The sequence below is a fragment of the Jaculus jaculus genome, chromosome 1 (assembly GCF_020740685.1).
Source record: "Jaculus jaculus isolate mJacJac1 chromosome 1, mJacJac1.mat.Y.cur, whole genome shotgun sequence".
NCBI classification, from domain to species: Eukaryota; Metazoa; Chordata; class Mammalia; order Rodentia; family Dipodidae; genus Jaculus; species Jaculus jaculus.
In genome coordinates, this window is record NC_059102.1 from 279,703,326 (window position 1) to 279,722,927 (window position 19,602).

General features: G+C 34.6%; 1 long non-coding RNA gene across 4 annotated transcripts in view; it reads left to right on the forward strand.

The window, feature by feature from the left end:
* Window positions 1-4,726: 4,726 nt before the first annotated feature.
* The window catches only part of LOC123457659, a 74,171-nt gene continuing 59,295 nt past the window's right edge, over window positions 4,727-19,602 (forward strand). For all 4 annotated transcript variants that reach the window (XR_006635102.1, XR_006635104.1, XR_006635101.1 and 1 more), the window contains exon 1: window positions 4,727-4,938. This is a non-coding gene — a long non-coding RNA (uncharacterized LOC123457659). The remainder of the gene's footprint in view (window positions 4,939-19,602) is intronic.

Sequence of the window (19,602 nt, forward strand, 5' to 3'; positions counted from 1 at the left end):
AGCCAAACTATACATGCAGGGAAAACTCAATTCACAAAACAAAACACCAAAGAAACAATGACAATAAAAATAGCATTAAATGATATTAAGAAAATAAGGAATGCACAAAGCCAATAGAAATGAATACTTCCAAAAAGACTGAATCTATAAATGAGAATATGCAGCATAGACACACTTGGTGGTCCTCTCAAAATACCATATTTTGGGGCTGGAGAGATGGCTTAGTGGTTAAGATACTTAATTGCAAAGCCAAAGGACTGAGGTTTGATTCCCCAGGCTCCACATAAGCCAGATGTACAAGGTTGTACATGTGTCTGGAGATTGTTTGCAGTGGCTAGAGGCCTTAGCATGCCCATTTTCTTTCTCTCTGTCTCTCTCTATGCCTCAAATAAATAAAAAAATAATATATTTTAAATGCGTTATAAGAATAACAGTTAATGTAGCTAGTATAAAAAATGAGAACTAAAGACAAAAAAAAAAAGAAACATTGACTATCACAAAGATTTGACCAAGAAACCTACCATAAGAGGGAGGACCTGATTGGTATTGACATTTAAATATTTAAGAGATAAACTGGATTTATTGAACTCTAGCACTGAGTGCAAAATTGAGAAGGTGATAGGCAGGGAAAAACTGAAAATTGAGAAAAATAGAAATGTGAGGGAAAAAAAGTTTTGGGTCTGTAGGAGGCATTGGTATCCATATAACCAGTAACTGATCTATTTTGGATGAGAAACAACTTTTTCTTTGTACTGAGAAGGCATGAGAAGAAAGAAGAAAATACTGGATAGCAATGAGAGAGGGACAGTGACCCTGCATGAGGAAACACAATGCAGCACTGGGTATCTAGTCCAAGCGGGGGATATCAGTTTATACCATGTTCATCACAGACTTGTGGAGATTCACCTACTTGTTTTAGAAAGTCCAGAATAACCTAAATTACTCACTCTATCATTTTAATTGCGTCAAGGCTAGCTTTTGACATGTGGGCTGGAAAAAGAGGACATATATCTGAAGGAATGAAAATAATGAAGATTTTGGGCAGATACTACATGAAATCATGAACTTCAAGCTGAATAGAGCAAGAATTATATAGTCAAGAAAGAACCTAAAGAAAGTGGGTACTGCATATAAATAAATAGATAAAGCAAGCACAGTGACAGAAGTGGAGGCATTGGTAGAGATTGTGTGTCTCTATTTCACAGGTTCCAAGGTAAAATTTCCCCTATGCTAAAGGATGGGTGTGAATGAATTTTCGTGGGAGCTGAGGTGAATGTCTTCAGAATCAAGGAATGAACCCGAAGTGTGAGTGGATTGCCTCTGTGAATGCTGCACTAAAGCAGTGTGGCAAGACTGAGACCTGAGAATCAGATACCTGGTAGGATAGTAAATCTCAGTTGTCAATTTGACAAAATTTAGAATCAACATGGAAGTAAGTCTCCAGGCAAGTCTCTGATGGATTTCTAGATTAAGATAATTGAGGTGGGAAAACCCGCCTTAAATTCGATGGCACCATTCAATGGGCTGGACCTAGTACTGCATTACAAAGGGAAAACTATCTAACCATCAGCTATCCTTACTCTTTGCTTTCTGACCTTGGATGAAGCTACTTCATGCTCTTGCCTTCCCCTCTGTTGTGGATTGCATCCTGTCAAACAGTGAGTTGAAATGTACCCTTCTTTCTTTCTTTTTTAATTTTTTTTTTATTAATTAGTTTTGTATTCAGCAAATACAGTCAGTTTGGTACCATTATTAGGCTCATCCATGACCTACTCCTCCCCATTGGCCCCTGCTTGTAGAGGTATATGGGTCATGCATTATGGAGTTAGCCCACATTTATGGGTAAGATAAATTAGACACAGCAAAGAAAGCATAACTAATGCACCTGCTTGTTAGTGATTAACAATGACTAAACTTAACATTTGCAAATGATACCAGGAAGAGCTGAGAGAAATGTGTGTCAAATCTATGACCATAGGTGAAATCAGGACAAATGCTGTCTGGAATGGACTTGGACCAATCCTGGGGAGAATCTGCGCTGTCATGGCAATTTCTCTCTCTCTCTCTCTTTTTTTTTTCCCACTATACAATCAATTTAATTGGACTTTCTTTAAATTGGTAGTTTTTTTTTTTAAACACACTACTTTTATCTCAACAGATTAGTTTATGATATTAAAGATACTAGTGAATAAATCATGTAAGACAAAAATTTTCAAAAATAATCATTTCATCTTTCATATGCTATGCATTCTGAAAGATTTTTAATAGATGATCAAAAGATTAGTCCTTGAAATATTTATCTTTTAGTAGAGAATATTGTTAAATAAAATAATGATATCATGATATTATCAAACTCAGAAGCATTTTAGACAAAATGAGGTGATTGGATATGTTCATAAACTAAGCTATACAATGGGAAGAAAACAGTTCCCAACAGAAGACTAAAAACTAGCTTAATCTATCACCTGCATCTCCAACTCCAGATCCATGAAATGTTGAGGGCAATGTATGTTCTTCAGAAGGACAGTAACTTTCAGAAGTCACTTCCCATTTGCAAAGGAACCATGTGAGTAGACAGTGAATAAAAAACTGTAACTTGTGTGACTCAGGCTGCAGTAGATCCACTCCCAGAAAAGAAGTGTAGTGTTAAGGTCTTGATATTTCCAGAGCTGAGATGGCATTTTTGACACCATCTTGAAAAGCTATCTTATCTCCTAGTTGATGTGCTTCAAGCTGTAGTAGGACTCCTGGTCTACAAAGTTCTGTTAAGGGAGAGTGTTCCTCCAAGCTTCTGTACTTGAGATATCTTGATTGAGTCATCATGTGGGAGCCTAGAAGTAAATATGGTTCCTCAGTTGTCCCATAATGCCAATCTTCAGCTCCATTAAATGGATGATATAGTGTTACAATGTGATTGTAATCAAGATTGGAATAAAATATAGCTATATCACCACAGTGAATATTTTATATATGTATGCTTATATATTCAAATATGTTACAAGGGTAGGAAACAAGCAAGACAAAAAATAACACATTTAATGCCGAACATTGTGGTGTCTATTTTAATGCATGAGTGTTGGTTTGAATTACATGCCATCAACTATCAACTATATGACCCTAAGTAGCCTGAGCCTCATTTCTTCTTCTTTGAAATGGGAACAACTTTAAAAACTAATTCACCACCAATCATGAGTATGTAATAAGGAGATTCAAATTCCTGGCATGCAGCAGAAACGTACACACAGGTGATCATCATTATTATTATTCCAAAGGTAGTGTGACTATTTGAAAAGGGGGCATGCTTCAAATCCAAACGATACCACAATGGTAAGACAGGAGTCAGCTGCCACTGAAAATCTGAAGTGGTAAAAGTGACTCTTTGGGTTGTTATGAATGAGAGAGAAAGAGAGAGAGCGAGGCAGATAGGTAGAGAGAACAGGAACAACTAGGCCTCCAGCCACTGCAAATGAAGTCCAGATGTATGCACCACCTTGTGCATCTGGCTTATGTGGGCACTGGGGAATCAAACCTGGATACTTAGGCTGTGTAGGCAATCACCTTAAACAATATGTCATCTCTCCAGCCTTTTTTTTTTTTTTTATACTCATTTATTTATTTGAGAGAAAGGGAGAGAGAGAGAGGCAGATGGAGAGAAGGTTTTAAAATGTTTAAGGGATCTTAACCTCTACATCTTTACAGATATGGGGTGTGTTTTAAGATTTCAGGTGAGTTAAATTACCTTGGAATGACTGAAAAATATTTCTTGACTCCAGGTTTTATGGACATTTTGTATAACCTAAAAAAATCAAAGAATATCTTTGAGTTGTAGGAAAATGGATTTCTTCTTAATCCCCACTTAACTTGAGTGCTTGCTTTGATGTCTTTAATATTTTGCATTTTGATATTTTCTAGTTAGTTTTGTTCTCCTATTTTCTCTAAAATGGAGTTAAATCCATAATAATTCTCCCAGTGCCACTAATGAATTATTTAGTCTGTTAGTTTTAAGCTGCAATAAAGCCCCTTCAAATATCAAAATAAAATATGGGCTGGAGACAAGACTTAGTGTTTAAGATGTTTGCCTGTGAAGCTTAAGAACCCAGGTTCTAGTCCCCAGGAACCACGTAAGCCAGGTGAACAAGGTGATGCTTGAGTCTGGCATTCATTTGCAGTAGCTGGAGGTCCTGCCCTGCCAATTCTCTCTATCTGCCCCTTTCCTCTTTTCAATCAATCAATCAATCAATCAATCAATAAAATATAAAATCTGAAAACATCACTGGAAATTTTTGGTTTTATGCTTTGAGACATGACTGAATTCTGAAAAGCAATGCAATAATAATGCACTTCCTGTCACTTCCACATCTAAATAAGGGAAGAAAAGACAACAATAACATTTTGTAAAGGAAAACAGGCAAATCACAGACAAAGCTTCAGGGCAGGGAATAAAAAGGGAAAATAAATCTTGAAGAAGCTGAGCTTCTAATCTCCTCCCACCAATTTCTATAAAGGATGACTTCAGTCTCGTCCTTAACTAATTCTGTCACTGTAAAACCCTACAGTCATTCTTCCACACATAAAGGCTCAAGAGGAGGACCTTGATGCTTTCAGTTTTAACTATTCACCAATAGTGGAAAAGGCAGAATGCCTAAGCTATGGTTTTGTGGCCAATAGGATGGCTGTGTGTCTCTCACATGACTGCCTGCCCCTGTCTTTCACATGGGCTCTCATTTAGTTCAATTCAGAACTGCAGATAGTACAGCTTCCACAGGAGCAGGGTTGCCTGAGCACAAGTGTCTGAGTTCGGAGTGACTTTCCGAAGCGCTTCTCCGCCTTCTTCAGCGTGCCAACAGGGATTCTGCACATGCACCACACACTGCCTGAGAAAGCTTCTCTCTGCCTCGGGGAACAAGGAACTAGAGGAAAAAGAAACACTTTGAAATTGTAAGTATACATTTTTTGTTCTATCAAGTGTACTGATTAAAATAGTTTTCTGTCATAAGTATGGAATTTTTGAGCATTTGCCATGGCACTCTTGTATGTGTGGATGCAAGGTCAGAGCAGTGGACAGGAAGATAGTTCAGGGGCCATGGCTGTATGCTTTCTAATGTTAAAGATAAAGAATTAGAAATTAAAGTCAGGCTTTCCAAAGAGTGGCTGCAGGAGGCTGTACACGGGGACAGCGCGCCAGTGAGCTGCTTTGTTCACAAGGAAAAATGAAGGCACACGCATATGTCTGTACTTCACTTCTTTTTGCTTTTTATGTCTAATCAGATCTGAGCTGTCCCCAGGAAAATAAAAGGCAAACTTTGCTGACTCCACTGACAAGGGTACCGCAGACTTCCCAGACATCTGACAGTTATTATCATTAGCCATGAAAGACTGCTCAGGCACTCGGAGGCAAATAGCTCTGAAATTCTGAACAATGGCTTCAAGCCAGGGCTTTCTTTTTATTCAGTTTTAAGCACTTTTAATTTCATAATAATGAGAAAGACTGGGTTCAGGGGTTTTGTCCAAAAAATGTAAGAGGAGATCCCAGCACAAGTGAAGGCAACTGAAAGTGGCCAGTGTGAAGAGGGAAGGAAAAGACAGCTTTCAGTCTCAGGATCCAGCCTTCCATGTATAAAGATTTTTTTTTTTTTTTGAAATTCTTAATAGGGTGGGGTGAGGATGTGGGGGTGGGGAAGAAGCATGCGGAAGCTCCTTTATAGAAGAATGCTCAAAGAATAAAATAATGTGGGATTTCTTCCTGCTGGAGGGCAAAAGATATGGTTAGCATCTAAGTTGCATTCCTAGTAAGATTTTGTTGATGGAGTTTCAAATAGAAGCAACATACAAAACAGTTTTTATTTTTATTTATGTAATAATTGGAAACAAATAGGAGAGGAGAATGTTCCTTGTATGACTGCCTTTATTTTATATTCACTTAGAGTAATCTAGCAATGCATTATGCTTTTACTTCTAGAATCATTCAAATCCTTAAAAAGTTATAAGCTTAGTCTCATAAGAAATTAAAAGGCAAATCAAGTCAACGTGATTATGAGTGATGAGGAATTTGAACAACAAAGCCTCCAGCAGGAAGAGTTTGTAAGAACAAACATTGCCCTCCCCATTTTTAAGAGAGAATATTAACTCCATCAATTATTGAAAGAAATTATTCAAAGGCTCCAGACATAACTAATTATGGCTTAGAGAGCTGCCAGGGCAAAGCTTGTGTTGTAATTATAAAAGTCCAAGACGTTAGCAATCATCTTTTAAGGAGAACTTGTACACATATTTTCATATAATCTTTTTAAAAATACACCATTTTTTTCTTTGTCTGCTCTCATGTTCTCCACACCTCCCCCACCGCCGCCCACTGTGCGCTGAGACACCTGAAGACTAGACATAATGATCAACAGAGCTCCAGCCTGTCTGGACTCCAGCCAGGTTCCCCCCCACCCCTCCTTTCCACAATCAAGGAGCTTGCACGCAATGCATACTGAGCCTATTCCACTGCTGTGTGCAGATCCGGGATGGAAGTCTCACACATACTGCGGAAAGATTAAAGACAACAATATCCCCTTTCTCTTACCCCAGACAGACTCGATTTTTAACCCTTTCATTCCCTTTAAAACCAAGACGTCTTATCCACTCAAAGGCAGGTCTCCTGGGAACCTGCAACTCCTGCACCATATTACCCAGATGCACACGCCTCATTGACTGTAGCAGCCTCATCTCCGCAGCTCCCTGTCAGAATATTTTAGGATTAACACTGTGTTCACTAAACGAGATAGAATTTGCCTGTTTGGGGAATGCATTTTGGATTGATTTCAAACTGTATGAGATTTTAAAAAAGTCAACAGTCAGTGGGAATCTTCTTGCAAGCCCTGAAGAAGGGCATATAGCATTTCTTCTGCACTTAAGCATTTTTATTTTTCTCTCTGTGCATCTGTCTCTTTCTCTCCTTCTCTCACACACGTTCAAGACATATGCAGCCATACAAGTATTTCATTCTATCACAGAGAAACCCAAGTTAGCTGGTGATGTCATCTCAGATAAAATTCCGCCTTTGTGGGAAACATTTTCAATCAACTAATCACCAGTGTCTGTTGGGTGTGTGCCCATAGGAAGTTCAAGTGTTCGTGGGGTTAACCGACACCCACAGGAAAGGACTCCTTTATTCATAGCTTGCTCTCTCTCTCTCTCTCTCTCACACACACACACACACACTCTCTCTCTCTCTCTCTCATTCTCTCTTAAAGATATGTTTATGGGGCAGTATGGCTATGTCTACTAAGATGTATGTAGTCAGGCAGAGGACTCTAGATCTGGAGGCCTTATTAATCTGCTGGTTGAACATTTCAGAGCTAGATGAATTTCAATATGAACAGGATGTTGAGATGAGGAACATTTTAAAATCATTTGAATTAAATATTGATATTTCTTCTGGATCAGTATTTATTTGCTATTGAATTTGTTAACTGGTAAATAATATTTACTGTTAAAATTTCTCAGGGAAAATGTAATTTATACAAATCAATAGAGGTAAAACTCATTTTTTATGCGTTTGTAGGGTAGTATTGAGTTAAAATTTTGTGCATTGGCACATTGCATTTAATTTTCATTTCTACTTTATAGCCCTGCACTAAAGAGTCACTCACCAAACACGTGTTCAGATTTTTATTATCACAATTATGTACATTATTTTATTTTCATTAAAGACTAATGCTTTTACCAAAATATACTGGTTAATTTGAGATGCAAATATATAATAATCATAAATACATATTTCCTCTTAGCTATCAAATGTTGATATATAATTTATAATTAATCTTCATTAATATATTACTAGGGATACTTACCAGCTTTTTCATATGAGGCACTTTATATACAGTTTTGTAAGGATTGAAATACATTCTTCATACCTCTTCCAATGTAGAAGGATGCCCAAGTCTGTGTGCATGGACAACACCATTAAAATAACACAAACATTAATGATTTATTGCTGCAATTTATTTATTGTGTGATCGTTTTCAAACAAGTAAAACACCTTATTCTCCTTTGCTTTCACATAATCACTGTTGAGAAATACATATAACTTAAAGAGCTAAAAGCTTTTTACACAGAAATGCAAGTTAAGAGACATTTCAGTGGACTAACACTTCACTAATAACTTTTTAAAGAAATGCTTTGGCCTGACTACATTTTCCTATATGTAGTTCTTCCAACATATGATGGAGTTCTGGCCTGATGATGAATTTGTTTTTCAAAGGTAAAACCTCAATAAAGAGATGGATTTAAATTTCACCTACTTTATATTAAAAAAAAAAAAAGACACAACTTTGCCCTCTGGGGATACAGGTTACTAGAAAGGCATCTTTCAAAGACAAGAAGATAATGGACTTGATTGAAATAGTTGAACTACGTAACGCCAATTCAAGAACAAATGGTTTTTCAGAGCATAACGAAGAAAGAACAATTTAGTACAGTGCAGTTTATTCTTCTTACACAATGGTCATGATTTATTTGAAATGACAGAACAAATACTAGATGTACCAAAACAACCAATAGGATCTTATATTCGAGATGTATAAAGATTTTTTTAATAGAATATTCTTAGTCCAAGTTTTTAAGTGAGGACTCAGTTAAGGCCTGGGATCTGTAATATCTACTGGTGTGATGACCATGGGTATCTTGTACATGACCATACTATATTTAACATAAAAGTTAAGTATAATCTTCTTACTCCAACTATTTTTTTTTATTTTATCAAGGATTTATAAAATGTTTTAGCATATGAACATATTTTAATATAATAAAATTGGGGTGGCATCATCAACCAGCTACATCCCTTCTAAAAGAGGGGTTTGCTCTCATCTTTGATAAATTAGTTCATTAATGTTATAACTACTGTGGGTGAATTATATAAAATATTTTAATTGAATCAAAAGAGATGATCCTAATTTGAGAAACTATACAATATGACAAAAACCACCTCCTTATTTCTGACCACTCTGATGATGATTTTGGAAAGTAGACTCAGCAGTTATAATCTCTCCTTCTGTAACAAGAGATTGGTTTTTTAAGCTTAGCCTTTAGGCAGAGAGCCTGGAATTATAGTGCACAGATGCCAGAGTACTGTGCAGCGAATGCACCGGAAACTCCAGGGGTAGCGAGCAAAGAAGGGAAACTGGTTTGGCTGCTTCATGTTCCACATCGAATACCTTCAACTCTAGATGCACACACAACACCCAGACTGAATCTGAGTGAAGGGTATCAAAGTTCTTTCCACAACTTTCAAAAGAGCCACAGTCATGCTGGAGATTCCATGAAGAAAAAGAGTTTTCAAAGTGATTGACTGTCCCACCGCTGAAACAAGTCAGGCTCAGTGAGGTGCTGGGGTCAAATGGGCTCATGAATCACAGATAGGAAGTGAACTGTGTATTGCATATTCGGAGTTTTAAAAAGAAACATTTGGAATATTTTACCGTAAACAGATTTGGAGTTGATTTTTGGCACATCTTTTAAACACCAGGCCTGCAGTTCAGCTGAAATAACTTTTTATATGTATAGCGAAAAGACCAGATGGCCACGTGCTCCTTTCTTATTTAGATGAGACTTTTCCTTTCAATAACATCTTTCTTCCTGACCTGCTTAAAAATTCCAGCAAATGAAATGAGCACAGGATTTTCAATTCTAATTGCCCATGTGCAGAGGAAGGGCCAGGGCAGCAATCAGTGGAGGCATTGTGAGGCGCTATGCCTCACTGTTGTCTGTGCGCTTTACTCTTGCTGGCCAATCTAAACTAATTGAAAAATATTTAATTTTTATCAAGATTAATACAGCTGCAAGGTTACTTTTCAGTGAGAATTATTTGAGTGAGATGATTCTGTCATTTCATCCTAGAAAATCAAAACACGCCCAGTACATTCACAACCTTGTAAGCCATTTACTGGTTAAAAAACATACATGGAAATATTAGCTTAAAGATTGAATTGAGATGAAAGACTTATACAGAAATGTATTTTCTCATCCCTTATATATAAATCATCATTAGTAAAAGACATGCATTCATTTTCAATTTTCTAAGAAAATATACATCAACAAAATTTTTGGTTTATTATAGTAGTTATATAAAGAACATACTTTCCTGGAACTTTTATTGAGAAATGTGTGTGTGTGTGTGTGTGTGTGTGTAGAGAGAGAGAGAGAGAGAAAGAGAGAGAGGGAGAGAGAGGGGGCATTATATGTACTCTAAAAGTGGGCTTATACTTAGGAAAACATCCAGTTTTGGGGGGTTATCTTTTCTTTTTCCTTGTCATATTCTTTTTTTCATGAGTTAGTTCTGGAACTTGAACTCAAAGCCATGCACATGCTGAGCACACACTCCACCACTTACTGACATCTGAATTGTGCTTTTTGATAAATTCTTGACTTAAATAATTATAAAATACTTATTACTGTAGTTAAAATGTTCTCTTTAAAAATGTTTTAGATGTAAGTAGTGACATTAGTTTGACCTGTAATATTTGAGGAAAGATGCACTGAAGATGTATATTTTCAAAATATATAGAAACAAGAAAAATCCAAATTAATTACCAGTGTCATTAAAAATTCTGATAATTATTGCCCATTATTTTTCAGGTCATCAAATCCCAAGCTAATGTACTAGTTGTTTAAAAACTGATGCTTCAACAAAAGCCATACTAATAACAGTTGTTTAAGAATTTATGTCTTATGAATGACAATACTAAACAATTTTTGCATCAAAGATATGCAAAATTATATTTCAAATAAAATTTACAATTCTGAAGTTGGTTTCTAAGCCACTAGGATATGAAGTCAATTCTTTATGAACTTCATGAGTTTCCTGTGTCAATTTGCCTTCCAATATATAAGAATTATCATTCTGTCTTTAAACATTTTTGTTAATTGCTACTACTCAAATGATTTTCCCAGTGATGTAGAATTTCAAAATTCCATTACAAAAATGAATCCATGGCACCAATTCAGCAAAGTCTTGTCATACTCTAGGCTAATAAAATGCTTAGAAACTTAAGAAATGAAATGTATGAACAAAAAAATTAATAATCTAGCATCTAAGGTTTTGGAATACAAATTTCTGTAAGTCAGCTTTGCTAAGAAAGTTTAATGTGCCTTCAGTCTAACCAGGTATGTAGGAGATTATAGACAAAGGGATCTTGAAGAGAATTACTGAAATTACATTTTAGTGTAATTCAGATGGTAGATGTTAAGATGATTAGAAATATAGATTTAAATAAAGAATGCGGCTCAAAGTCACTGCTACCTTCTCCTTTGCTGTGGGAGATACTGTGGAAAAGCAGGCAGGGGTTGATTCTGCTGGATCATGGCTGGTCATAGTGTGCAATAGAATAGATGACACCATGGATATCATTGAAATGAGTTTTGGCAGTTTTCCTCTGTATAGCTCCATGGCTGAGATTTCCTACTTTGTCTTCATGGATTTTGATTTTTCTGGTGAAAACTCCAGGAAAAAAAATATGATCAGCGATGGATTCATTGCAGCTGTGCAAAATGTCTGTCAGTACTATGCCCTCTTTTCTGATCTTTTAAAGCTATGATGACCCTTTTGAACAAAGATTCATGAGAAACCCTAGGCCACTGTTAGCTCTCCAGGAGCACCTTTATGTTTGTTTTTCATGCTCCTTCCTAGCATCCCCACCCCAGACTATGGCACCTTTCTGAACCATTGATGCGTCCCATCCACTTTGCTGTGCATTCAGCCAGTTGTTCTTGGTTAGGATTTTGCCTCAACCTCAATTGTGGGACATGGGGTTTACATACATAGTAATGTGTTCCTGTGTCATTTTCTAATTTTATATGTTAACTGCAAAGAAAGTGGAGTTAACTGGGTAGGCAAGAGCACAAGTGTAGGGGCAAAGGCAGATGTCTTTGGCATTCTAAATCTGCAGCATTATAAATGGAGTAATCAAATGAGAGTGAATTAGCCTGAGGAGCTCTTAGTCCTAGTTCATAAAATGAACCCACTCCCATGTAGAAGAATATCTTAAACTAATATGGACTCTGTTCATTCTTGTGTTTCATCACTATTTTGAAGAGGCTGCCTTGTCTTTCAGCAAAGATTGAAGGGGAGAACCAAAGCAAAAATGTGAAATAAGAAATTATGTCAATAGAATATGAGGATAAACTATCAACTAATCTTAAGCTAGAACAATGTCAAATTTGTCACAAGGATATTTTTATCAACCATATGTATATCTTGAACCATGTAAATGTAACTGTGTGATAGAAAATAAAAAAATTTAAAAAATCCTTCTTAAGTTTTCTAGTCATTTAAATCTACTACTATAAAGACGGTTATATAAAAGACATGTTACACTGCTTGTATAATTGTTTGATTGCATTATTATCATTAGTCAATTTATTTTGAATTATTCAAAATATATTAGGAGAAAATGAAACACTCCACCAGTTTTCTGGTTATTAGGAGATACTTAACTGTTCTTGCTCTGGAAGTAGTTAAGGACTTAATAGAGATGATAAAGAAATGCTTTGGCTAGACTGAAAACAGAAAAGGGTTAATTTTTAAAATCTTTGTAAGGGAGGGGAGCTCTGGAAAATAAAAACCAAAGCAAAGTCTAAGCTGCTAGTGATTTGGTAGTATTTATGGATTATACTACACATTGAAAAGAGGAAAATCAGAGCTGCAAGATGACTCTGCAGGGGTCGTCTGGACTTTTCACTGAGTCTAAAGTCTGTTTAGTAGATGCTTATTAAGGCCTGTTTTTGACCTTTGCCCTCCTCGCTCGTCCCTGGTCCAGGTGCAACACTGGCAGGGTTCTGCCATTCCAAGACTCTGTGCAGCGCCCCTCCCTAACTGAGCAGAGGCTGCTGAACTTGAAAGAAAAAAAAAACAGAGTAGTTTAGATTGCCACTTCCTTCAAAATTAATAAACAGTAACTGTAGCTCTACATTAAATATAACTCAAACTTCCCAAGTACAACTGATATCTAAAACACATTGTTACATTAGTTGCTATATAATACATCTTTAGAAGAATGTCTAAAATATTAATTTCTATATAACTTTAAGTCTTTTTATAGTGTACATTAAAAATATACAATTATTTCTTTTAAATTCTCATACTTTGGTATCCTGAGAAATTTATGTTGCTTTTATATCACAGTCATTTTTTTTTAAAGAATAATTTTATTTTAACAAGTATAATTGGGAAGAAAACACACAACACCATGTTTTATTTTTTTCTAAAGCTTTAGCAAACTTCACTAATTAGCTATTATTATATATTTACAATATGTTTTGATAAATATGAAGAAAATGCACCTATATATGTACATATATATTAGCTTTTTGTGTAAAATAATCATATTTATACCTCTAAAATCTAGCAATGATAACATATACAGAGCATAAGATGCCCTAAAAATAACCATATAATAACCATATGAACAATAATGAGAAATAAAGTGAGACAGGTATTGAGCTACATTCAAAAGATTTAGAATTGTGAGTAATTTTTCTGCCTAATGCTGGGATTCCCTATCAATTTTCTAAATTACATAAGTTCACTAATTTCAATTTCTTAAGGAATATATAATTTCTAATTTTTCAAAAAACTTATTAATTTATTATATTTATTGAGGAAGTAGAGCCAAGGAAAGGCCTCCATATGGCTAGAGATCCTACTTGGAGGATCTGGGGAAAAAAGCATGGAAAGAAAAGAGAAAATAAAAATTCAAGGAGCTTCTGCTGTGTGGTTTGATTAAAAAAAAAGACTTTAAAATTCCACTGCTGAAAAACAAACATTTCTTATAATCATATAAAAGGTAAGATATAAACCCTTCTTATAATTAGAAAAAAGTAAGATAAATGTCATTTTTGACTTTAAGATAGTGCAAATGAACAGAAAAGTAACAGCAATATAACATGCAGATTTTTAATATTTTGGTCTTTTTACCCCAATTTAAAAAAATAAATGCATGTAAAGTTGAAAATCCTAATCCTGATTTCCCTCTGGCTATGGAATTCAGGTGTATCTTAGTACTTTAAGTCATCTTTCATTTCAGTATGTTTATGTTTTGATCACATATATCAAAAACAAAAGAGAATGAGGGATCAACGATGAATGTCTTCATTATGTGGCTGAAAAGTTATCTTGAAATGATTACTACCAGATGTTTGTTTAATTATATACTTCTGGTGAAACGTTGTATTGATTAAATTTAAAGATTTAAATTAAAAGATTTTTTCCTTGCCTCAACTTACCTCTGTGACTGCAGAAATTGAAAACAAAGTGCCTCCTGCTTTCCTTTTATTCAAATTCTTTAGATGTGAGTATTTCAATCTGTTACATAAGTGCTTGGTAATATGGCCAAATATTGTACTTTAATGTTATAACTGTCTATCATATTTTCTCATTTTTAATAAGTCTTTGTGAGAAAAATTACATCAAATATCAATACTGCCATGTTTCTTACTCTCCAAGTATATTATAATGAAGCCCCCCAAAAGTTTGCCCAGTTTTATTTGCTAAGGAAATGCAATGATGTCTCAAGTAATTTTAGAAATAACACAAGCATTAATGTTATTTTTGGCCTCTTTATTTGGAATCAAATTTTCTTCTTTAGAAAAAAAAATGAATTCTTGAAAAGGTGTACTGAATCACGACCCTCATTTGCATATGTCATTATTATCGATAGACATGAACAATGAGGTGTTGCATTCTAATAGACACTGCTCAGTAATTCTGTCTCTACCCAAGCACTGAACTACAAACCTCCATCAATACCTTAACTGTCATTCGTTAACTTAAACATAGCTGAAGAAAGAAAATTTCACATATATTGGTAAGTTTAAATATATTATTCCACCCATTACTTCCTCAGTAATTAAATTACTTGAATAAAAATATGTAAAGACTAAGTCAAAACTAAGTCAAAAATCTCAGTCCTTACAGGGAAGAGATATAACTGAAGTACCTTGTTGAATACTTGAAATCTATGTCAGTATTAATTATTTGCAATTTAGAATTATGACCTGCATATTATTTCAAAATTCAGTAAGGAGTGCTCAGTAATAAACATTTTGTCAGGTCAACATTTGTGCTAAGTGTTCTAATGACAAAGACTAATGAGTACAGAAGTCTTCAAGGGTTTTTATTTTTATTTTTATTTTTTTAGGTTTTATTCTGAGTTTGTTATCACCCTCAGTAAAGACTATCTTTGAACTTTTATACCAGCTGTTCATTTAAAAGAAAACTAATGATTTTATCTGGAGTATATCTTAAATGGTCATATTGCTACATACTAAATTTAAATTATTTTCGATATATTTTGTTCACTAAATAATTTACTCAGACATCATTTTTTTTCGTTAAAAATGAGTTCAAATTGTATGGAAACCTGTTCTAAAAAGACGTTTGTCTTACAATTAAACCATAAGAAATAGAAATATATAAGGTAATATTTTAGTGAATATTTTATTCTGTATGTCTCTATTAACTACTGCCATTCATTAGCCTTTAACCAATATTCTTTCCATAGAGATGATTATAGTCATTGTCACTTACCTGGGTTATATTATTAGTTTTTTGTTTTTTTTTTTTCCCAAAAACTCTGGTCAATCTTTTGCAATCTTTGAATATTCTTCCATCTGTTTCTCAGTATTGCTACTCAATAAATAAGAAAAATCATGAGTAAGGAGTGAGAAGATGCATTTCTGAATAGTTGGATGACTTTCTGTTTCCTTAAAGTATCCCCAAGGTCCTCAGGTATATGTCTGTATCAATGGATAAAATTTGGCCACTCACTGATTGATGAATTTGAGGCCTAAAATAAGCTTTGTATAAGTATTCTAGACTTTTCTAAATGTAGGTCACACTTATTTAAGACTATCTCCTTCAATCTAATTTGCCCTTCACAAACTTCTTCATAGCTGAACTTTTAACTTATGCGTATTTTCTGAAGCATGGTCTCCATCCGATCCTGCTGCCTTTCTGCATGAAGCATCCCTAAGTAAAAACATATGGCTTAAGGACATCTTAGAAAATTCTGGCAATGAATTTTACCCATAGGCAAGTGAAGTGAGGAAATACTGTCATTTATTTCTAAATATCCTTTTAAGTTGGAGTCATCCTCCACAAACTCTGCTAATCAGGAGATATTGTCAAATGCAGCAATGTAAGATTGTGGAATATATCTCAACTGTTATTACTGAAAAAAACATGCCATGGATAGAAAGGGGTCTAGGAGGCTGACTTAGACATTAATAGAAACAAAGCAAAAAAATTGACTCTCAATGTACTACTAAATGTATTAGGTCTTAACAGCACTACCACTATTTTTATTATAAGAAAATTGATACTTAAGTGACTGCTGAGGAACTTTGCCAACACTTTTACTTGGAAATTTAGCAATGCAAACTTGCTCAGATTTCTCATTTGGGAAAAAGAAGTTATAAATTCTCTTGCAAATTAAGACTAGGATCGAGACTTAAGCTAGTTTGTAACTGTGACGTATATGCACTGCCTTCCACTGGAAATGAATATAAGAAATTGTATTTATAGCTCAAAATGTAAGCTATAGAAATAATATTCAAATTCAAAAAAAGGACTGCAGCATGAAAAATGGGAGCTCATAAGGGAATATATTATAACAACTGAATAAAATACTAGGTATGACATGAATTTAGAAAGTACTAGAGATATAAAAAAGTTGTAAATTATTGAGAAAGTTTTTCTGGTGAAGTCTATAAGATGTTTAATTTCTTCATTTAGAATATTGTAATCAACAACCATTCACCATATGCCATGAAGCAGATGGAAACAAACTTCATAAACCTATTTTCCTACCCAAACTATCTCTTCTAAAATATTAAACAGATATAGACCATATATATATATATATATAGCTTTTATAAGAATTACTAGCATATAAGACTCAGGAATGACTGATCATCATTTATTTAAAAGTATATAAGCTTAATACACTTTTGTTTAGGTATATAAATATAATGTTTAGGTCAAGGAAAATTAAGGAGAAAAATGTGCAAAACCAGATTATTTTAACTTTATAAAACATGTATTTGAAAGTGTGATAAAGTAATGAGACTTGGTCTGGGGAGATGGCTCAGCGAATTAAATGCTTGATCTTCTAGTGTGAAGAATAGAATTTGAATGTTGAGCACCACAGTAGATGCTAAGTGGATGTGGTGGTCCATCTGCAATCCGTGTACACAGGAGGCAGAGATGGGATCCTGGGACAAGATAGACTAAACATATCTTTGATTTGTGAGTTCAAGTGAAAGACTCTGTTTTGTTAAACAGAATGAGGAACCATCAAGGAAATCACCTGATATCCACCTCTTGTCTCCACATGCACATGAGCACACATATGCTCATGCACACACACACTCAGATGCACAGACCACACATGCATACAAAGGCTAAATAAAATCATGTAGAATTTCAATTGTATTTATTTATAATCAATGTTCATAGTCATCATGTGAGGTTTTCATGCACTATGTCTACCATATGCTCATGATGCATTGCTATAATTGCATTTGAACTTGATAAAAAAAAAACAAAACTTGGATTCTAAAGTTCCTGTTATTGCTTAATTTATCAAATTACCCTCAAAATATGTTTTGAAATGGGCATGTGATATTAGTGTTTACTAAATATGTATAAAATAAAATATTTTATGACCAAAAAAAGGCTTTTTTTTTCCTTTATTTTCCTTTCATTTAAGTTCATTTATTTAGAGTAAAACTCAGAGTTCAAGATATGGTGAATCTTAGTTTATAGTGGTAAAGGATGATAGAAATTACTGAAAGATAAAGGAACTGAAGCTTGAAAATAGAAACAATCTAAATTCATGAAATAAGTGGTACAGAATTATGGGCATGATTCTTTCAACTTCTTGGGTGTCTTCTTTAAAAAATGGTGTTTGGTCATATTTTCTATGGGCCATCATTTTTCTGTTCTATTCCCTTGACCTACTGATGTTATAACATGGTGGTTAACTAGAAGTAATGTCTCATAAAGTACATAAGAAATTTTCACAGTTTTAAAATGTAATCTCACAACATTTAAAAAAATGTACTGAGAGCTAGAAAGATGGCTGAGCAACTTAAGCATTTGCCTGTGAAACCTAAGGACTCAGGTGCAATTGCCCAGTACTCATGTAAGCCAGATACACAATGTGGTGCAGACATCTGAAATTTGTTTGTAGTGGCTAGAAACCCTCTCTCTCTTTCTCTCTCTTCCCCCTCTCTCATAAATAAATAAAAAACAAAATATTTTTTTAAAGGGCTAGAGTGATGGCTTACCAGTTAAGGCATTTGCCTGCAAAACCTAAGGACCAAGGTTCAATTCACCAGTACTTACATAAATCAGATGCACATGGGAGCACATGAGTCTGGAGTTCATTTTCAGTGGCTAGAGGCCCTGGCATGCCTATTCTCCCTCCCTTTCTCTGTCTCTGTCTCTCTCTCTCATAAATAAATACATAATATAAAATAAAATTTAAAATGTATTGAGCTTCTTTGCAAGTCATTCAAAGTCATCTGGTGGTCCAGTCTTTAATAGCTTCCATCAAAATGAAAGAAGCCACTAATAGTCCTTACAAATGGACCAAAATGAATCTAGGAGGTGTGATCAGTCTCAATTGTTTATTGAATATGAATTTAGAGGATGACAATGGATATTCATGTAACTCATGGTCTCATGGTTTAAAAAGAAAAATTTGGGCTAGAGAGATGGCTTAGCAGTTAAGGTGCTTGCCTGTGGAGCTGAAGAACTCATATTCAAATCTCTAGATCCCATGTAAGCCAACATACAGTGACGTAAACATGCAATGCTGCACATGCACACAATGGGGAACACACATCTGGAGTTCATTTGCAATGGCTGAAGATCCTGTAGGGCCAGTTCTCTCTCTCTTTACCTCTTTCTCTCAAATAAATAAAATAAAAAATATAAAAATCTATCATCTTACTTTACAGATTTTGTTTTTAACAGATTAATGATAAGAACTAACAGACATAACAATCTCACAATTTTTGAATTCCTTTTGTAGTTTTGATTTAGGTCAGGTAGTGAAGCATACTACAGATTTTTAAGCCATTCACTGAATTGTGCTATCATGGGATTCTTTGATGTTATAAAGAGTAACATATATGGTCATTTCTGCGAAGAAGAGAAATCAAAAATAGAGATGCTGAGCAGATTGCATGGTCTACTGTCAAAGTGAAAAGACGGAGACTATGGCACTGTGTGGCTTTACTTCCACACTTCTCTCTATTTCCCCTGGAGCCCTAACACTGAGCTACATAGACACGAGGTTAACCATAGCATGAGAAAAATCTGTTTTCTGCACTCTCAAGCTCATAGCTAATCCAGTTGACACAAAATTAAAATATATACCTCTAATCAACTCATTCACAATTCATGCTTAGGTTTCAGAAAAATGAAATATCTTCTCTGTGTATATAACAGTATATTGTAAAAAAAAAAAAAACCTTAATTTTGAAGACATCAAATTTTCTCACCTGTATAATCCTAATTGAGCAGAGACTTATATTCTCAAGATGGTTCTTAAT